Source organism: Dipteris shenzhenensis, chromosome 7 (assembly GCF_047967505.1).
Source record: "Dipteris shenzhenensis isolate YYH24624 ecotype China chromosome 7, Dip_SZ_1.0, whole genome shotgun sequence".
In the NCBI taxonomy this organism is placed as follows: Eukaryota; Viridiplantae; Streptophyta; class Polypodiopsida; order Gleicheniales; family Dipteridaceae; genus Dipteris; species Dipteris shenzhenensis.
The window spans coordinates 47,693,390-47,714,173 of NC_141602.1; the positions used below are offsets into that span (position 1 = coordinate 47,693,390).

Sequence of the window (20,784 nt, forward strand, 5' to 3'; positions counted from 1 at the left end):
ATGGGGGGAGGCTGGAGATGGGAGAGAAGGGGGGGGAAGGGTGGGTGGAGGTGGAGGTTGGGAAGGGGACGTGGAGGGGGAAAAGGGGAGATGGGGGTTTAGAGAGAGATAGAGAGATGGTGGAGTGGAGGGTGATGGGGGTGTAGAGAGAGGTAGAGAGATGGTGGAGGGGGAAAGGATGGTTACCTTGAGTGGGGGATGGATAGAAAAAGTGGACGTCGTGGGGAGGGAGATGATGGGAGGTGGAGATGGAGATGGAAGGGGGGCTGATAGAAAAAGTGGTGGTGGAGGGGGGGTTGACAAAAAAAGTGGTGGTGGTGGTGGTGGAAATGGTGGACGGAAGTTGGAGGACCGAAAATAGAGATAGACAAAAAATATGGTGGCTTAACAGAATTTGGAGAAGGAAGTGGCTTGCAAAAGTGTGGGGAAAGAAGTGAGGGGGGTTGGTGTTGCTTTAATAGGATGTGGGGGGATTAAGGGATAATTTTGGGTGTTTAGTGTATTAATGTGATTTTGTAAGTCAACATCATCCTTTTGCACCATCTAGAAGCATTTTTTCACTCCTTTGCCCTAAGGGATGTATCTTGAATGGTTTTTGGAAGGGGGTTCTTTTTCACACATGCAAACATGTGCTCTGATTTTGCTTCAAGCACTAACCTCCCTGGTAGCAGTGCCAAAATGTTGTCACTCTATCTCCCATGTGTAGCTTCTGAGGGTGTTGGTCACCTATAGTATGACATTGCTTGTTGTAGCATAGGTGTTCACAAGTGTAGCATAGGTCCTCAGGTCATCTTTCGGTGTGAGAGGTGCATGCTTTATTGTATCTTTCAAGTGAGTGCATTTGACTTTGAAATCCGCAAGTGATTTTGACCTTCGTAGCCCGCTAATGGCAAAAAAATATGCAATCGATGGGTCAAAATCAGTGCCTCTGTAATGGCGACCATTGAGATTGATAATAATGGTAAAAAGGCTTGAAAATTATCGTTTGAGATTGGACTTTGCATGAGTGAATCTTGGCGTCAATGTGGGTGCGATTTGTTCTTCAAACAGCCAAGATACAATCCCCCGAGAAGAAGGGGAAACAATGTTAGGGGGGTTAGAGACGCATTAGTGTATTAGGATGGTCGTGTTAAGAATGTGCCTAGGATTTGTCCTACGTGAGTGGGGGAATGTGTCGATGCAGACGAATTGTCAATTGGAGGTCACGGTGGAAATTTATGAGCGAAATAGTGAAAAAAGGGGCATACATGGGGTGCAACATGATGAGTGTTATAAATACCTAGATGGTGTGGAATGGGTTGAAAAACTTCCCCATAGCTCAATGGTTTCATGTGTGAATTTTTGGTTCTATTCGGGTCCAATCCGGGTCCCGAATAAGCAAGTTATGGACCTTTAAAGTTAGGGGAATTTAGGGGCCCTGTGGTCTTTAGGTCCAAGTGTGAATGGACCTTAGACCTAAGGGTACTTACCGTGTTTAGTTTGGCTAACCAAAATTAATTTAACTATTCAGTTAAGCTAACTAAAATATTTGACCTAACCTAGTTTAGTTATACTAACAACCTTGTTAGCCTAACTTTCTCTAACCTACTCATGGTTAATAATACCTAACTTTAGTTTATTGACCCTACCTTCTTGTCTTAGGTTAAGTTAACCTAACACACACTAACCCTAATCTAACCTAGGTTTAAAAAAAATCAAAACTAGCCTAAACTACACTAACCCTAATCTAACCCTTTAAAAAAAATAAAAAATAGGGGAGGGAGGATGGCGGGCGCCGCTAGGCGGGTGCTCCCTATGAAGTAGTCACTGCTAGGTGGGCTCTTCTTGTGAGGTGGGCACCGCTCCTGTGCGAGCATCGCCTGACTAATAGGCTCCACCTCTGGCGAGCACCGCCCCTGGGCAACCTTAGAGGCCCCTAGGGCCTTTAGTTAGGAGACATGGGAGCGAGGGGGGGGGGGCCTTATAGAGGTGGGGGGGGGAGGGGGGGTGGGAGAGGTGGAGGTGGAGGGGGGGTAGGAGGTGGGGGGGAGGAAGGAAGTGGAGGTGGAGGGGGGGTGGAGGAGAGGGGGGGGGGAGGTGGAGGGTGGGTGGGTTGGGGGGAAGGAGATAGAGGTCAGGGGGGAGGCATACTCAACTAGAAATGAATCTTTAACTCACAAAAAACGATTCTCCAGAGGCTACAAGTGCCCTTCTCCAAGCAGGTACAAGCAATAATAGCCAGACCACAAAAATTTGACAAAAACATACAAATTGTATGTTTCAAAAAATCCAAACACTGTGAGAACCATTATAGATATCCTTGCTTGCTTTACTTGCCTTTCACTCATAGAGAGTACTTCTTAATAAACAACTTCTCAACATGGTGTGAGATATACATCAATGAGGAGGTCAGAGTCTCATAGAAAGCAATTCAACAAACTAGATTCTTCTCCTGCAACATCTATCATCACAAGAATAGCAATATCTCAAGTCTCACTCCAAATACTAAGCCCAGATCAAAGATCTATATTGGAGGATATAATGCTTAAGAAATGCATGGACCCAAGGTCCCAAACCAGAACTTGCAATTGTTCTTGTTAGGCAATGTAGGGACAAGAAGAACGTTCACATTGATGGTCATGGTCTAAGCACATCCTCAACATGACTCGCACAAACAATTTTCTGACATTGACTTACCCTAGTCACTCCTCCTAGCCTACATTGGAAAGGCAGCCTACGACAGTGGATACACAAAAAAATATACTCAATTATCCATTTGCCCTTTCTAGGTTCTAATTACACAAGCTTCTCCACTAGAAAACTTCAAACATTGTATAGACAATACAAGGTACTAAAACTTGTGGTGTTTGAATCAGGGATGATTTTTTCATGTTATTTTTGTTAAGTAGCGAAACTTTCATATTGGTGTCAAAAGCTTTTATGCCCTAATAAAAATAAATGTTTGAAACATTCGCCAAGTTTTGAAACTTTTATGTGATACATTCTCAAGTTTCGACATGATTTACATGTTTTACTTCAAATTTCAAAAGAGAATATACAAAAGTATACTATATTCTATCGATATTGTGAAACCAAAAAATCTAGCTCAATAAACTTTCATGAGGATTTATATTAATATATAAGTATACCTTTGATAAAAACATCCATGGTTTGATTAGGCTTTCCTTAATAGGGAAATACACATTTGTTGCAATAGACATGTGAGAGTGTGTGAAATAAAGCATAATCACGTCGAGCCTTTCGAAGGTGTAGACGTGCTCCTATGTGGTGACCTATGCCAAGTGACCAGCCCCACAAAGGACTCATTACAAAAAATTTGGACTCAAAAAGGGCCCTGTAAGGGAGCCCTTGGGCTGGTGACATGGAAGAATAAGGTGAATAAAACCCAATAGAATATTGGCTAGTGGAGGGCAATAGAACATTGGAAGTGACCTGACTTCTATATTTCTTTATTCAATGGCCCAAACAATGAGGTGGAGCACCCACTTGCTGCCTCAACTCTCCCATCACGTTTTTTAACTATAACCAAACTGAGAAACCTAGTTTCTCAACCAAACTTGAACCATTTGACCTGAAACCAAATCCTCCCATCTAACTACCACACTCCTTTCATTCTCTCGCATTCCTCTTGCTTCCCCCTCATTTCTGAGCACCATTTTGAATTTTTCTTTGCTCCACCCCTCTTTTCAAATTTCCTACTGGCTCTTGAGCGGGAAGCTTCGTTCTCTATTCTCCCTCTCATGGAATGGACTCTCATGCCAAAATCTCATCACTTCTCTTCTCTACCTGTATTTCCCTCCCATTTCACTCTCATTCTTTCAAAACGTTCACGATTTTTTAATGAGATTCAACCTACCTTCTTCTTTCTCTATTTTGGGTGCTTCTCCTTCAAATCTCGCCATTTCCTCTCTCATATGAGATTCTCCCATGATCTGAAATCATTTCATTTAGGAAGACAAGGCAATCAATGTTCTGAGCGAGCCATGAATGATGCAAGGTGTTTGGAGCTTAGAAGGAGCTAGTGGACGAGATTCTTTGAGAAAGGATCAAAGAAGATTGACTTTTAGGCATTGTAGTTGCAGATGCATGAAAATCAATCTTTCTTTTGCCCATCTCTCAATACTAGTTACTTTCCCTACTCCAATCTCTAAGGGTGCATGATTTTGAACCATTTGCGAAGGTTTGGGGTCCATTCAGACAGCTTGTATGGAGGTTCAGGTGAGATAATATTTGGGACAATGCAACACAGTGATTATGACGAGATTTGTTTGTTAATGATGTAACTTTGAAGAAATAGTTAGTTTGTAGTCCATTTTGTGTAGTTGTGTTGTTTTGTTTTATTTCATGGTTTGGAAACATTGAAAATTTTGTTTGTTTTGTAAGAAATTCCATGAGAATTGAGTCTTTTCCACTCTTACTATCGATGGTTTTCTACATAATATTGCTTGAAATAGATTTCGAGATGTTTTGGGAGCATATAATTTGTTTTGAAGTAAGAACCATCAACTTCATCAATCCTGGAACACATTTGAGCCCACTAGGAGGGACAACTTTGATCACATTTTTCTTTCAAAGAACCTTGCTCCAAGAATCGAGTACTATTCATTCATGTAGTTTTAGAGTGTTTTTAGTTTTCAACTCAAATCAGGGTCTATCAGAGCAACTTGCATGGAGATTCACGTGAGAAAACCTTTAGAACAGTGCAAGACAATGAAAATAACAAGATTTTATGATGCATCTTGCAAGAAGCTAACTTAATTTGTAGTTTGTTTTGGTAATTTTGTTGTTTTCTTTTAATACATGATTTGAATAGGAAGAAAGATTTGTTTATTTTAAAAGGCATACTCTTACTATTGAGGTTTTTTACAGAAGATGGTTTGAAATAGATTTGGAGTTTTTTGGAAGCATATAATTAGTATTGGAGAAACATCCATCAACTTCAGCATTTTGGATTACAAGAGGGACCATTGACGAGGACAAGTTTGATCACGTTTTTTCTTCAAAGGTCCCTGTGAGGTATTGTTCATTCACCTAGTTTAACAGTGTTTGATGATAAGTAAATGTTTTTTTGAATTTGTAGATTTGAATCGTTAGATTTTGCATGTAATTGGGGTTTTCATTTTTTCTTGGTTTGATACTTTTCTGAAACATGTCATGTTTGTATATTATTTATTGATGTCAATGTTATATTATATTAGTTGGAAAGTGCATGAAATCATGCAAGCTGCTTGGAATTTAAAAAAGGTGGATATCCATTTTCATATAGATGCAGAGAATGCACCATTATTAAAGAGGAATGAATCCTCCTTAGCAAGTGAAAGTGATTTAGTAGCTCTTTGAAATCAAGGAAAAGCACATATGGATTTGTGGTTAGAAGGGGAAATATATCTAGTAGATCCACAAACTTGTCAGACTCCTCAATTCCATGGATTGATGAGCTTAATGAAGTTCCTATGTAAGGGTGAGAATGGTTTGTTAGGATATTGTCGAAGGTTGATTGGTCATGGAGCAAGTAGCCTTCACAGCCAATATCAATCTTTGCTTACTGAAAGAGACAAAGGGATGATGCAAGACAATTCAGTGTGCCGAAAGAATCATGTTCAATTTTGAAGTGGTTTTTTGACTAAACCGATATCCCAAGTGTGATCAAAGGTCATAACAATGGTGAGCTACTTGAAGTTGAGGGCTATGGATCCTACCGTGTAGAATGGCATCTAGCTACTGACCTCAATACTATTAAATGTATGTTTAATGTGGCACATGGAGCAAATACAAGCCATCCTTGTCCACTGTGCATGCAAACGAGAGTACCTGCAAAGGGTGGTAATAAGAATCAAAAGCAATGGGCCTCTGAACTTGCAGAGATAGATCAAACTAAGGCACCATATAGGGATGCTCCAGGGAAAGATCGATCATGGAGCCCAATTCTTGAAATTCCTCTTGAGCGAGTACACATTTGTGCGGTTCATGCTATTGTGAGAATAATTGAAAAGTTGGTGCACCTATACATCATTGATGCATATAACTTGAAGCCCCAACAAGAGAGTGAGAGGATGATTGCAAGAATTGAAAAGGTTCTTTCATATATGGGACTACACTCTAGGCAAGTAAAGATTACAAAAGATGAGAAAAGATCTGGAAAAACAAGCAATGTTCCTTGTAAGCCAAGCTTTGGTGGTGTCAAGGCTTTAAAATGCCTTTCTGTTGCAAAGAAGAAGAATGACAAGATTAAACATGCTGATGAGTTTGATGTATGGAGAAAGTTACACAATGCTTGTTGTGAATGAGGGGGGAAGGGACAAAAAAGACTGGAAAAGGCATGAGTGTGGTTAGCTCTTGATAGCTTGGTACCTTTACTACAAAAGAAAAGATTCAAAGAATATGATGCACAATGTTTCATCAATGCTATGAATGACTTTAGCCGGAATATGGAGATAGCTTAGGGAAAGAATCATTTCACACAGTACATGGTAATCTCTAACTTGGACATTGAGATGTGCATATTGAATGGTCCTATATTTACTGATTTGTTTTTGTATTTGGCAGCACATATTATATGCTCATGCACCATACATGGCATGGAATTATGGAAGCATCGAAGTGTGGTCCACTCAGGGGATGGAAAGATCGCATTGGCAAGCACGTTGTGCATATAATAGAGCGATTCAACACGAGGGTGTTAGAACTAAGTCAAGCCCAATGGTTCAATGGTGGTACAGGCGTATCAAAATAAGAGTAGCTGCAACACTAGCATTCAAAGAGTCCTTAGTGTCCCATGCAGTGCAAGATGTTAATGCGGAACATCGAAGAAGAATATACAACTCATCGAATGCAAGACAGAATCATGCAAGTTGGCATGCAACCCATCATATAGACAAGGGTGCATATGGGTGGAGACATACGAAAATGATGGTGTCGACTATTTCAATGTGGATGCCCATGCATAAGTTTCAGAATTTATTTGTAATTGTAGTTATGTGATTTGCAGTAAAGCCAACGTATAATGGACATGAGTTGTAGTATAAATGAGAAATTTTGTGTTATGGGATGTTAATTATAAGTATTTTGCTCAAGATTGCACTAATTTTACTTTTTTAAGGGTTTTTATTGAAACAAGTATTTTAAAAAAATTAGGGTTTTTGTCCCTTTATAAGAGAATGCGCCCTCATTTTCATTTCACTATTTAAAGAGCTCTCCACTCCCACACCACCTCCCACTTGCCCCTGAGATCTCCACCCTATCTCTTGCACCCTCACCCTTTCTCTTGCACACTCTCTCCATCCCCCATGGCCAGGCCCAAGATCAAGGCACCACGGAGACTGGCACAGCCATACTGGGCCTCCGACTCAGAGAAAGAGTGATAGCCCCACCCTCTCCCCCTAATGATCCCCATCGAAGGGAGAAACTGCCAATCTAGATACCATACAAGGAGAGGAAGGCACAAGAGGAGGGATAGAGGAAGGCACAAAAAGATCCTCTAATAGAGACGGATGACTCGGAGAGCACAAAGGAGGAGCATGTGGAAGAGGAACAATGAAGGACAGAGCAGAGGACCAAGAGAAGAACAGACAATCAGGGTCCATGCCAATGGGGGAGAGGTGCCCGAGCTCCAAGTGCAGGTCAAAGAGGCCCTCAACATCTAGAAAGAGGCCCTCCACATCGAGGGCAAAGAGGCCTTCCTCCACTGAGGCGGTACAGATTCAAGCCAGGTGTTGGCTCTTTCCTACTGCCTTCGTAGGAAGAGCTGGGTATTCTATGTTGCAGGGTTCCGAGGCTTTTTGTCACCTACAGATATATTGGGTTTGTCGTTGTAGTATATGTGTAGCTTAGGACCTCGAGTCGTGTTCCGGTGAGAGACGTAGGCTTAAGTGTGGTGAGTAAACAAAATGCAAGCATGTGTAAAAGGCACGTAAACCATTGTTGTTGGGGTAATGAAGGCTCTCGCCTTCATTGGGGGTTGTAAGGTTTAGGAGGAGTTTAAGGGTTCAGAAGGAGGTTCCAGGGTTTAGAAAGAGTTCAGGGTTAGAAAGAGTTCCAGGGTTCAGAAGGAGGTTCCAAGGTTTAGAAGGAGTTCAGGGTTAGGAGGAGGATCCAAGGTTCAGAGTAGAGTACATGGTGGAGAACTCGTCTCCCTCGTAGATCATTGAGTTTAAGGGTTTAGGAAAGTATAGGAGTGGGAGAGGAAGAAGGTGTAAGAGCATGGGTGAAGTAAGAGGGAGAGGAGGAAGGAGGAGGAGGGAAGAGGAGGAGGAAGAGGGAGGAGAGAGGAGGAGGAGGAGGAGGGAGGAGGAGGGAGGAGGAGGAGGAGGAGGAGGAGGAGGGAGAAGGGAGGAGGAGAGGGAGAGGATGGGTTGCAGGGTTGGAGGAGAGGGGAGAAGGGTTGCAAGGTTAGGACATGCTTTTGGACGTGCAGTGCAAGGAAGCATGGACACTTGAGACAAATGCTTGGAATACCAACGTAGACTCAACACAATGCCCCAAGAGTGTGGGCTTCATTCCATTATGGGGTATTTATACAAGTTGGAGAGCTTCTCTCTCTGTATGTAACACAAAGTCATATCACAAAGTTGTAACACAAAGTTGTGTCACAAAGTCGTAACACATTCTCTCTCTACATGTAGAAGTTGTAACACAAAGTGGTAACACAAAGTTGTTACACAAAGTTGTAGCACAAAGTTGTTACACAAAGTTGTAACACAAAGTTGTTACACAAAGTTGTAACACAAAGTTGTTACACAAAGTTGTAACACAAAGTTGTAACACAAAGTTGTGTCACAAAGTTGTATCTAGAAGTTGTAACACAAAGTTGTATCACCTTCTCTTTCTTCATAAGTTCATGTTGGCACAGAGTCAACATACTCCCGGATCCATTTTATTACCCGTCCTCGGGTTATGGCTTATTTTGATTTCAAAGTTGGGATGCCATGTGCGTAATTCAGTGGCTATTTAGCTTGTGGTATGCGAGTCGTTCCTGCTGTAATTCTTTTGCACCACACAATTTGTAGTCAATAGTCAAGAAACTGATCTCCTCGTAAGGAGGGGTAGATGACTATGATTGCCAGAGGGGATCTCGTTGCTGAGGTTGCGGACGCTGCCATCGAATCTTCTTGGGAAGAGGTTTAGAGGGGGGTCTCATTGTGGAGGATTGGTATAAAAGGATGTTGGTCAAGAAGCTTATCTCCACATGAATGTCACAGGGGATCTCGTTGCTGAGGTTGCGGACGCTGCCATCGAATCTTCTTGGAAAGAGGTTTGGCGGGGGTCTCATTGTTGAGGCTGTCTTTTCTTGCTATCTTGCATACATGTTGGATGCGATTGCACCCGTAGCATTGAGCTTGTAGATAATTAGTATGCAAGTTTGATATTTTTGCATATAGGAGACGGCTGTGATGTTCGGCGGGGGTCTCGTTGCGGAGGCTGCAGACTCTGTTGCCAATTCATCTTGAGTTTTGGCATAGCTTCGTGTACTGCGTGTGAATTCATTGCATGCTTTGAGAATATGGAATGAAAGTGTGGGATACTATTTTTTATGCAATCTATTATGTGCCTATGCAAAATCATGTGAGTGCATGTGATGTGTCTAACTATATGCTTATTTGTGGGATTCGATAGGGAAACTAAGACTCAAACATCCCTAATGTGCAAAAAACGTGCATATGCAGTGAGTGTGCGTGTAACAATCTAGTGCAAACTATATGTGCAAACTATATGTGCAAAAACGTGCATATGCGAGTGAGTGCTTGTGATACAATCTAATCCTAACTAAGGAAGACTTGGTTTCCCAAATCTTCGTTTTTGTCGGGGATGGCTCGCGTGTTGATGTAGTAGCGCTTCAGTCGGCTCCCGTTTATTGTTGTGTTGAATTGGACTCCATCAAGTGTTTCAAGTAGCACAGCTCCAATGGGATGCATCTTTCGTACTCGGTAGGGTCCTTGACCTAGATATTTCAGTTTTCCCTTGTGTACTTTGGCATTGTATAACAGGACTAAGTCGCCTTCCTTGATGTCTTTAGCTTTTAGATTCCTGTCAAACCATGCCTTTCTTCGACGTTTTTCTGTTGTCATGGCATGATAAGCGACTAGTCTTGTCTCTGTATGCTTTTCCAACTGACAGAGCCTTTCTTTCAAGGACTCATGATCACCCATGCGTTCCTGTATTGCGATGCGTAGACTTGGTATTACAAACTCGAGTGGGACCACGGCTTCAAGGCCGTACACCAATTGAAAAGGTGTGTTCCCTGTACTGACCTTGAATGTGGTTCTGTATGCCCATAAGGCTGCATTCAGTTTCTCTGCCCAATCAGAACGCTGTGGTTCTACTACCTTGGTGAGGATATTGCATATGATTTTGTTTGTGGATTCTGCTAGTCCATTCCCTTGGGGGTAGTAGGGTGTGCTTTTTCTATGAATGACCATGAAGCCAGACAAGAGTTCTTGGATTACCTCATTGACAAAATGTGTGCCTCTATCCGACACAATTTCAATGGGGCATCCGAATCGGGTGATCACATGTTCGTACAAGAATCTTGCTGTGCTTTTGGCATCTGCCTTTCTGACTGCCTTAGCTTCAGCCCATTTTGTAAAGTAATTAGTGGCCACAATGATGTAGCGTGCCTGTGTTCCCTTTGCTGCTGGATGTATGGGACCCACATAATCAATCCCCCATTTTTCAAATGGCTGTTGTGCAACAACTGTTGTTAGGGGATTGAAGTCTTTGTGTTGTGGTTTAATAGTTCGTTGGCATACATCACAGCCTTTTACATATCCATAGGCATCTGCCCACAATGTTGGCCACCAGTAGCCTGCGAGGAGAACTTTTCTTGCTGTGGCTTCCCCTTGGAAGTGTCCTCCTGCAATACCTTCATGGACTTCACTCAGGATTGGCAGGATCTCATGAGGCATTACACATCTTCTTAATATCTGGTCCTTGCCCATCTTGTATAGTTGTCCTGCAATGAGTTGATAGGGTGCAGCCTTTAGAATCAATTTTCTGGCATCTACTGCTTTCATGTCAGGGGGTGGTCTTCCTGCCATCAAGTACCCAATGATATCTCCACACCATTCTGGAACAGCATCTATTTGAAATAGTGTGGCATCTGGTAAGTCATCTTCTACGCCAGTGGCTTCTTCTCCTGTCTTGACTCGAGACATATGATCGGCAATGTAGTGTTGGGCACCTTTGCGGACCACAATTTTGAAGTTGAATTCTTGCAGCAAGAGGAGCCATCTGGTTATTCTTCCGGTGGTACACGGACGGTTCACAAGATATAGCAATGCTTGATGGTCGGTGTAGAAGACAAAATCATTTGCGAGTAGATAGTGCCGAAATTTCTTTACACTGTACACCATTGCTAGGGCTTCTCTTTCTGTGGTTGTATAGTTGATCTCTGCATCATTGAGTTGTCGACTGGCGAAGTAGACGGGATAGTCTTTCTTATGTTCACCAGGTTGACAAAGCACACTCCCAATTGCATACTTGGATCCATCAGTATGAACATGAAAATCAATATCCCAATTGGGAGATAGAAGGATGGGTGCTGTGATTAGGCGCCACTTTAAAAGCTCAAAGGCTCGGTCGCACTCTTCGGTCCATAAGAACTCCACTAATAATTTGTAAAGAGGTCTAGCTATCATGGCATACCGCAATATAAATCTTCTATAATAGCCGGCATGTCCCATAAAGACCTGTACACCTTTGGAATTTGTAGGAGGAGGCAATTCCATGATGATTTTGATTTTGTCCATGTCAGTTGCAATCCCATGTTGAGAGACGATGTGTCCCAAAACAACTCCGTGGGTGACCATGAACTGGCATTTTGTTGGATTTAGGGAGATGCCATACTCCCTGCATTTGATTAGTACTTCTTCCAGACATTTGAAGTGGTCCTGTTTGGTGGAATGCATGCACAAATCATCCAAGAAGACCTGTAAAAACTTATTCAAAAATGACTTGAAAGCTGTGAACATGACTCGCTGGAATGTGGCTGGGGCATTACAAAGGCCGAATGGCATGACTCTATATGCAAAAATACCCCATTCTGTAGCAAATGCTGTTTTTGATTGGTCTTGAGGAGCAATTTGTACTTGGTTATAGCCACTGAAGCCATCCAAGAAGCTATAAATTTCGGATCCTGCCACCTTTTCCAACACTGTTTCTGTTAAGGGTAGGGGGTAGTGATCCCTAATTGTGGCGGCATTCACATTTTTCAAGTTTACACATATTCTGAGCTTCTTGTTGCGTTTAGGCACAATGACAATGGGTGAAACCCAATCAGTGTGCTCTATCTCGTAGATGAATCCGGCATCTAGGAGTTTTTCCAGCTCGTCATAAACCATGGTGCCATATTTAGGATTTGTGCGATAAGGTCCACATACCTTAGGGCGAGCCCCTTCCCTTATAGGGATCGTGTGAACTGCCACTTCTGGTGAAATTCCTTTCATCTCTTTGTATGACCATGCTAGGCAGTCACGGTATTCCATTAGGAGGTCTTTGAGTTTGCTTTCATCTTCTTGACGGAGCTGTTTCCCAATGAAAACCAATTTTTCTTCCTCCCCTTCAAGGGCGAGGTTTATTGTGCGTGTTTTTGCCGGTCCCTCATAGATTGGAGTTTCTCCAATGCTATCGGTTTCTTGAACTTCAGATTCTCTGATTGGTCTTGGCATTGCTATTGGTGCACTGCCACTTGTATAATTCTTAAAGTATTCCGGCACTTCTCGAAGATCGGCCTCTGATGGGGTTGAACTAGCCTGACATGAGTCATGTGTACTGGGTGGCATAGTTGCATTTAGTAATTTGTTAGGCTCTTCTTTCCTTTCTTTTTCTGAAGTCTCTTGATCGAGCTTCATCTGCACATGTGGCTTATATTTCCGAAACTTCTTACGTTGGGAACTGTGGGGTAACTTTTCCACTGGCAAGGTGTTTCCAAGTAAGGGTTCATGTGCTGCACATACTCCTTCTAGTCCTTCAGGGGACCATTCAAGAGGTGGTGGTTTTGACTTTGAGGGGACTGCCTTTGCAAGATACAATTCCACAATCCGTGTTTGGACTCGTTCGAATTCATTGAAGTGCTCGGCCTTGGCTTTTCTGCGATTTCCTCCTGCAGCTTTCTTGCGGGATCTTCTGCTGTTATGCAACTGTGGAGGTTCAACTTTTGGGAGCTCAACTGCCATTAGGGCATGGAGAATGGCTAGATCATTATCAAAGATTTGATCTTCAATTTCAGCATTTGCCGCCTCTGTTTCAAGGTCCCAAGGAAAATCTGAGTCATCATTGGTATGGGTACCTTCTTCAGGTTCATTATCCCATTCGAGGTCAGCCATAAAGAATGGCATCTCTAGATCGATTGGTTCTTCATGCGTCGGTGGAGGATCGACCTGTAGTGCGTTAACATCTATCTGTGAGAAGATGGGGTCTAATGAATGGCAGTTGTCGATGGTTGCCAATGTTTGTATCCAGTTATTGACATTGCTTTGTGAGTCACCTGCTATGGCATGCTGTTGCAAGGGATCGGATTTGCTCGAGATTGTCGTGGAAGATGTGTCATCCAATGCTCTAGGAACAATTGGTTTAATAGCTCCTGTCTCCACATTCACCCTGACTGCAGTGTCTCGATTCTGGATTGTCAATCTATTAGTTCCCCAGTCATGGAGGACTGATGCTTCCCGTAACCAAGGACGTCCCAGTAAGATTTGATAGGACTTTTTGGGGAGATCCAAGATTGTGAATTGAAGGGAAAAGCGGACTCCTGCGATCTTTGTGGACACGCCATTCACTACTCCCAAGGGTTTAGCCCGTGAATCATCGGCAAGGCGTATGTTGAAATTAGCCTTTTGCATTGGTGGGAGACCCCATTCTTCGTAAAGCTCCTTTGATAGGACATTGACACCTGCGCCACCATCCACTATGGCTTGGATTTCATTATATGCCTTGTGGATCAAAGGCACAGTGATGTTGCGTATGTCATCTTTCTCACCCATCCGCACAGGGATATCATCAATGTCGTTCATAGGTGGAGAGGGATTTGCGAGTTCAATCCATCCTTTGAAACTCTCCCAGAGATTGGGACAATTTCGTAAGAGGATTCCGATGGGAATGGACACAGGGCAACTCAGGATGCTAGAGAGTGCAGCTCCTTCAAGTTGACGGGGTGGTACATTCTGTTGTGGAGTCTGTTGTTGGAACAAAGGCTCGAGTACAGTATCAATACTTTGTGGGGCCAAGTCATGGAGTGGGTCTTGAGCTTGTTTCTGAGCCTCAAATTGAGCTTGTTCATTTTGGACCCATTGCTGAAGTACCTGAAAACGAGCCTTCTCCACCTCTGCATTCGGGAATGGAGCTTCTTGTATTCGAGGCTCGGGAGTGGATGTGGATGAGCTCGGCTGCTCATTGCTTGGCGGAGGTGGAGGCACTTGTGCTTTCTTTCTCAGAAGTCGCTTCGGTTGGATTGGAATGATAGGGTCCTTCGTGGCCTCTTTCTGTTGGCGTGTAATTACATTGATAGGTTGTGACCTTAGACTTGCTGGATCCAGACTTTGATGGTCCACCCCAATGATGCCGATGGGGACGTCAGGCTTAACCTCTGTTTGTTCTGGGACCTTATTTTTCATGGGACAATCCATACAGGCATGTCCTATGCCACAATCTCTGCAAAGTGGTTGGAAAGTAGCTGGGCTACCGCGATGAGGGCACTCTGCGATTCTATGATTTTCTCCACAACCGTAACACTTGATTGGTGCTCGAAATGTGTTGGGTCGCACTTGATTTGCATAGACTGGTATTAGACCCTCTGCACCTTCTACATAGTACACTGGGTACTCTGCTTCATACTCAAATAGCGAGTCTACTTCCTCGGCTTGTAATTGATGTATGGGAACTGCCTGAGGAGCTGGATTTGGTGCTCTTGGATACGGTCGTGGATTTGGATTCCTGAATAGTTGTGGGACTTGTGTCCGAACGGGAACAAGATTTAGCCTCGGAGCTGGGGGCGCTTGTGCAAGTGCCGGTTGCCTGTATACTGGCAAGGGTGCCGCTTGGTATTGTGGTGGTCGAGGCGGATTGTTGCGCATGTTGAAGATGCAACTGGTCTCATCATGGCCGCCGACGACACAGATATGGCACCACAACCGTGGCGGTGGATTTGCTTGTGCAGTGATTCTTGCTCTGAGGACTGGGCATTCATTTGCTGTATGATTTGCCAAGCAGTGTGGGCACCAGACATTTTCTCACCGTGGATATGTTTGAGTTGGCGGCTGAGACAAGTGGAGTTTTTGATCCATGGCCTGCATCATATCTTCTTTCAATTTCAAGGTCATGGCCTCTAGGCGATCTTCATTGGATGTTTCGGCAGCGTCCTTTGATTTACCTTTTTTTGAGCGTTTATCTCGTGTATTTGATCTGGCATCATCACTGCTAGTGTCTGAATCTGTCATACCATCTTCGATGTCAATGGCTACCGCATGAGCAGCACTGAATGTTTCATAGCTACTTATCTTTTTCATATCCTTGCGGATTTTCTTTCGTAGACCTGCTATGAACCATGCCGTGAGGTACTTTGCATCTGGCCGTGGGTCACATTTGGCAATCAATCTCTTCATCTTTCCCAGGTATGTGCGTACATCTTCCCTCCGGCCTTGTTCGATCTTGCTGAGTTGGAGAGCGGGATCATCTTGTAGCCTCTCCGTTTGGAAGCGACGTTTGAATTCGGTTTGAAGTAGGTCCCATGTGGCACGTTCTTCCACAAGAAGGTCGAGGTACCATTCCGATGCCTCATCAGTTAAGGCCATTGGAAACCAAGCCACCTTGGTTTCATGGGATTGATCACCACCTGCTCGACATGCGGCATCAAAATGTTGGAGGAAGCGAGCAAGGTCTCCCCTACCATTATATTTGGGAAGTTCCAGTTTTCCCAAGGGGCGTCGGCCGTGATTGTTGTGATTTCGTCGATTGAAGAAGTTATCAGCCTCGGCATCGAGCTCGATGTCCCCATCATGCTCAGGACGACGTCCAGCCATGTTGGGACGTGGAGGAGTTAAAGGAAGTTGTTGAACCTCAGGGGGGGATTCGGGGTAGAGGATTGGCGGTGGCGGTTGTTGCAGTGGAGTTAGTTGCGGATTGGGCGAGCGTTGGAGTCGAAGTCGTTGGCCGGAACGTAACTGCATGCAGAGGGTGCGTGATTGGCTAAGGGGATCGCTACCCCAAGTGTGGGTGGGGAGGTGGTGTCGTTAGGAGAGTTAGAGTGATGTTAGTTTGTGTAGGGACCGTCGGGTTAATAATGTGCCTAGGATTGTCCTACGTGTGTAGGGAAATGTGCAGGTGCTGACGGATCGTTAATCGGAGGTCGCGGTGTGAAAATACGAGTGAATTAATGCAAAATGGGGCCCACACGGGGGCGCGAACGAACGTGTGCTAGGGATGCCTAAATGGTGTGCAATGGGCTGGAAAAATACCCCGTAACGTGGTGTTTCCGTGTGTGAAATGTGGGTTCAAACAGGGTTCAATTTGGGTCCCAAACGGATGAGTTTCGAGGGGTTAAAGGAGGGCTAAATTTGGCGTTTGGGGGGTCCTAATGCTGGTGTGAATGGACTTTAAGTCCAACCGAGGGGTTGAAACTAAGTGACTCTAGTTAGACTAACTAACCTAGATCCTCCCAGTTACTGTAACTGGGAGGTTTAACTAACTGTAGTTAGATACTAACTGAAGAGTTAGTCTAATCTAACTGGGGGTTAACCAAAGTAACCTAACCTCAGTTACTACTAACCTAACCTATGTCAACTAATCTAACTGAGGTTAACTAACCAGTCTGGGGTTAACTAACCTAACCTAACTGTAGTTAGGACTAACTTACCTAGGGTTAATCGACTAACCTAACTTAACCGAACTAGGTTAACCACTAACCTAACTGCAGTTAGCAACTAACCGGAGGTAAGTTTAGGTTAGGTTTAGTTTTTTTTTTTTTTTTGACTGCCCGACGGCGGCGCTGCTGAGGGGGGCTGGCGCGCGGGGGGGTGTGAGGGGGGTGTGGAGGGGAGTGGCGGGGGAGGGGGAGGGAGTCGCGCAGGGGGTGTGAGGGGGGTGTGGAGGGGAGTGGCGGGGGAGGGGGAGGGAGTCGCGCAGGGGGTGTGAGGGGGGTGTGGAGGGGAGAGCGCAGGGGGTGGGGGAGGGGGGAGCGCAGGGGTTGTGAGGGGTGTGCGAGGGGGTGGCGGGTGGGGAGCGGGGGCGGCGCGGGGTGTGAGGGGTGTGCGAGGGGGTGGCGGGGGTGGCGTGGGGTCGCCGCCGCAGGGCGGCGGGTGGGGAGCGGGGGCGGCGCGGGGTCGCCGCCGCAGGGCGGCGGGTGGGGAGCGGGGGCGGCGGGCGGGGGGCGCCGCCGCCGCGCGGGGAGCGGCGAGCGGGGAGGGCGGCGGGCGGGGGGCGCCGCCGCGGGCGAGGGCGGCGCGGGGAGCGGGAGCGGCGGGCGGGGGGCGGCGTGGGGTCGCCGCCGCGGGGCGGCGGCCGGGGTGGAGGGGCGCGGGTGGCGGCGCTGTGCGCCGCCGGGTTGCGGGCAGGGGCGGCGCTGCGTGCGCCGCCGGGGGGTGGGGGGTCGCAGGGGGGTGGACAGAGGAGAGAGGGGGATGGGGGGACGAGGGGGGTAAGGGGGAGAGAGGGGGATGGGGGAACGAGAGGAGGAGGGGGGTGAGGGGGATGGGGGAACGAGAGGGGGAGGGGGAGTGAGGGGGATGGGGGAACGAGAGGGGGAGGGGGGTGAGGGGGGTAAGGGGGAACGAGAGGGGGAGGGGGGTGAGGGGGATGGGGGAACGAGAGGGGGAGGGGGGTGAGGGGGATGGGGGGACGAGGGGAGTAAGGGGGAGAGAGAGAGAATGGGTGGGGGCGGGAATGAGCGGGAGAGTGAGAGAGAGAGGGGGTGGGAGAGAGAAAGGTGAGAGAGGGGGATGGGGGAGGCGGAGGGGAAAGGTGAAGAGGGGGAGGGGGGAGGTGGTAGTGGAGGGGGGGGAAAGAGGGGGAGGGGGGAGGTGGTAGTGGAGGGGGAGGGGGAGATGGTAGTGAGGGGGAGGGGGAAGAGGGGGAGGTGAGGGGGGGGGGTGAGGGGGAGGTGGAGATGAAGGGGGAGGTGGAAGAGGGGAGGTGGTAGTGGAGGGGGAGAGGGGGGAAAGATGGTGGTGGAGGGGGAGAGGGAGGGGGGTGGTGGAGGGGGGGCTGAATAGTGAGGGGGAGGGGGAGATGAGAGGAGAGTGGGGGGAGGAGGTGGAGGGGGAGAAGGAGGAGAGAGGGGGAGAGGGGGAGGTGAGGGGGAGGTGGAGATGAAGGGGGAGGGGGAGAGGGGGAGATGGTGGTGGAGGGGGAGATGAAGGGGGAGGGGGAGAGGGGGAGATGGTCGTGGAGGGGGAGGGGGAGAGGGGGAGGTGAGGGGGAGGTGGAGATGAAGGGGGAGGGGGAGAGGGGGAGATGGTGATGGAGGGGGAGGGGTAAAAGAGCAACAACAAAAAAAACTGAAAGACGGAAATTGAAAAGCAAGGCGAAGTGGTTACCTGACGCTCTCCAAGTCTTTCTCGATGGAACGGGATTGTCGCGGAACAATGGACGGTGGGTGGAAGGCTAGGTCATTGCTGCGAGAAGGGCTCGATGTCACTTACATGGCGAGGATAGGAGTAAGGGGGCGGTCGATGGAGAGGGAGGAGGGTCTTGCGTGGGGCTCGGAAGGTGGAAGAGAATGGAGGCAAAAAGTGAAAGATGAAGAATGAGGGGGGTGGAGTAGGTTTTTATAGGTTTGGATTTTAGGTTTAGGGTTTAGGTTTAGGGTTTAACCCTAAACTCTTCCCGAGCCATAACTCTTTATGGAGAGCTCGGTTTGCCTTTCTGTAAAAAGGTAAAATGATCGTAATTGAAAGCTCTACGCAACCGTGTCCACTACCTAGCCTAATTGTACATCATGTGGCTTTTATTTAAGAAATTAAGAAAATTTCTTAAGGTAGTACCCCAAAGTGGATGTTTGGGGTTGATATGTTTGGCTAGATTTGGAAAAATTTTTACTCTCCTTGCCCTTGAGTGGTATGTGCATGAAAGTTTGAAGTAGTGACTTGCTTTACACCTACCTACGCATGTTTACTCGCTACTTGAGACGCTAGTCTCCCCGGCAGCGACGCCAAATGTTGGCTCTTTCCTACTGCCTTCGTAGGAAGAGCTGGGTATTCTATGTTGCAGGGTTCCGAGGCTTTTTGTCACCTACAGATATATTGGGTTTGTCGTTGTAGTATATGTGTAGCTTAGGACCTCGAGTCGTGTTCCGGTGAGAGACGTAGGCTTAAGTGTGGTGAGTAAACAAAATGCAAGCATGTGTAAAAGGCACGTAAACCATTGTTGTTGGGGTAATGAAGGCTCTCGCCTTCATTGGGTTCATTGGATGTTTCGGCAATGTCCTTTGATTTACCTTTTTTCGAGCGCTTATCTCGTGTATTGGACCTGGCATCATCACTGCTAGTGTTGTCTGAATCTGTCATGCCATCTTCGATGTCAATGGCTGCCGCATGAGCAGCACTGAATGTTTCATAGCTACTTATCTTTTTCATCTCCTTGCGGATTTTCTTTCGTAGACCTGCTATGAACCATGCCGTGAGGTACTTTGCATCTGGCCGTGGGTCACATTTGGCAATCAATCTCTTCATCTTTCCCAGGTATGTGCGTACATCTTCCCTCCGACCTTGTTCGATCTTGCTGAGTTGGAGAGCGGGATCATCTTGTAGCCTTTCCGTTTGAAAGCGACGTTTGAATTCGGTTTGAAGTAGGTCCCATGTGGCACGTTCTTCCACGAGAAGGTCGAGGTACCATTCTGACGCCTCATCAGTTAAGGCCATTGGAAACCAAGCCACCTTGGTTTCATGGGATTGATCACCACCTGCTCGACATGCGGCATCAAAATGTTGGAGGAAGCGAGCAGGGTCTCCCCTACCATTATATTTGGGAAGTTCCAGTTTTCCCAAGGGGCGTCGGCCGTGATTGTTGTGATTTCGTCGATTGAAGAAGTTATCAGCCTCGGCATCGAGCTCGATGTCCCCATCATGCTCAGGACGACGTCCAGCCATGTTGGGACGTGGAGGAGTTAAAGGAAGTTGTTGAACCTCAGGGGGGGATTCGGGGTAGAGGATTGGCGGTGGCGGTTGTTGCAGTGGAGTTAGTTGCGGATTGGGCGAGCGTTGGAGTCGAAGTCGTTGGCCGGAACATAACTGCATGCAGAGGGTGCGTGATTGGCTAAGGGGATCGCTACCCCAAGTGTGGGTGGGGAGGTGGTGTCGTTAGGAGAGTTAGAGTGATGTTAGTTTGTGTAGGGACCGTCGTTGTAGTATAGTGGTGAGTATTCCCGCCTGTCACGCGGGTGACCCGGGTTCGATCCCCGGCAACGGCGCCAAATGTTGGCTCTTTCCTACTGCCTTCGTAGGAAGAGCTGGGTATTCTATGTTGCAGGGTTCCGAGGCTTTTTGTCACCTACAGATATATTGGGTTTGTCGTTGTAGTATATGTGTAGCTTAGGACCTCGAGTCGTGTTCCGGTGAGAGACGTAGGCTTAAGTGTGGTGAGTAAACAAAATGCAAGCATGTGTAAAAGGCACGTAAACCATTGTTGTTGGGGTAATGAAGGCTCTCGCCTTCATTGGGGGTTGTAAGGTTTAGGAGGAGTTTAAGGGTTCAGAAGGAGGTTCCAGGGTTTAGAAAGAGTTCAGGGTTAGAAAGAGTTCCAGGGTTCAGAAGGAGGTTCCAAGGTTTAGAAGGAGGTCAGGGTTAGGAGGAGGATCCAAGG

General features: G+C 46.5%; 1 non-coding gene across 1 annotated transcript; it reads left to right on the top strand.

Annotated features, from left to right (window-relative positions):
* The first annotated feature begins 20,320 nt into the window (after positions 1-20,320).
* TRNAD-GUC (transfer RNA aspartic acid (anticodon GUC)) lies at positions 20,321-20,392 on the top strand. The gene has a single exon. It is a non-coding gene; the product is annotated as a tRNA-Asp (tRNA).
* The last annotated feature ends 392 nt before the right edge of the window (positions 20,393-20,784 follow it).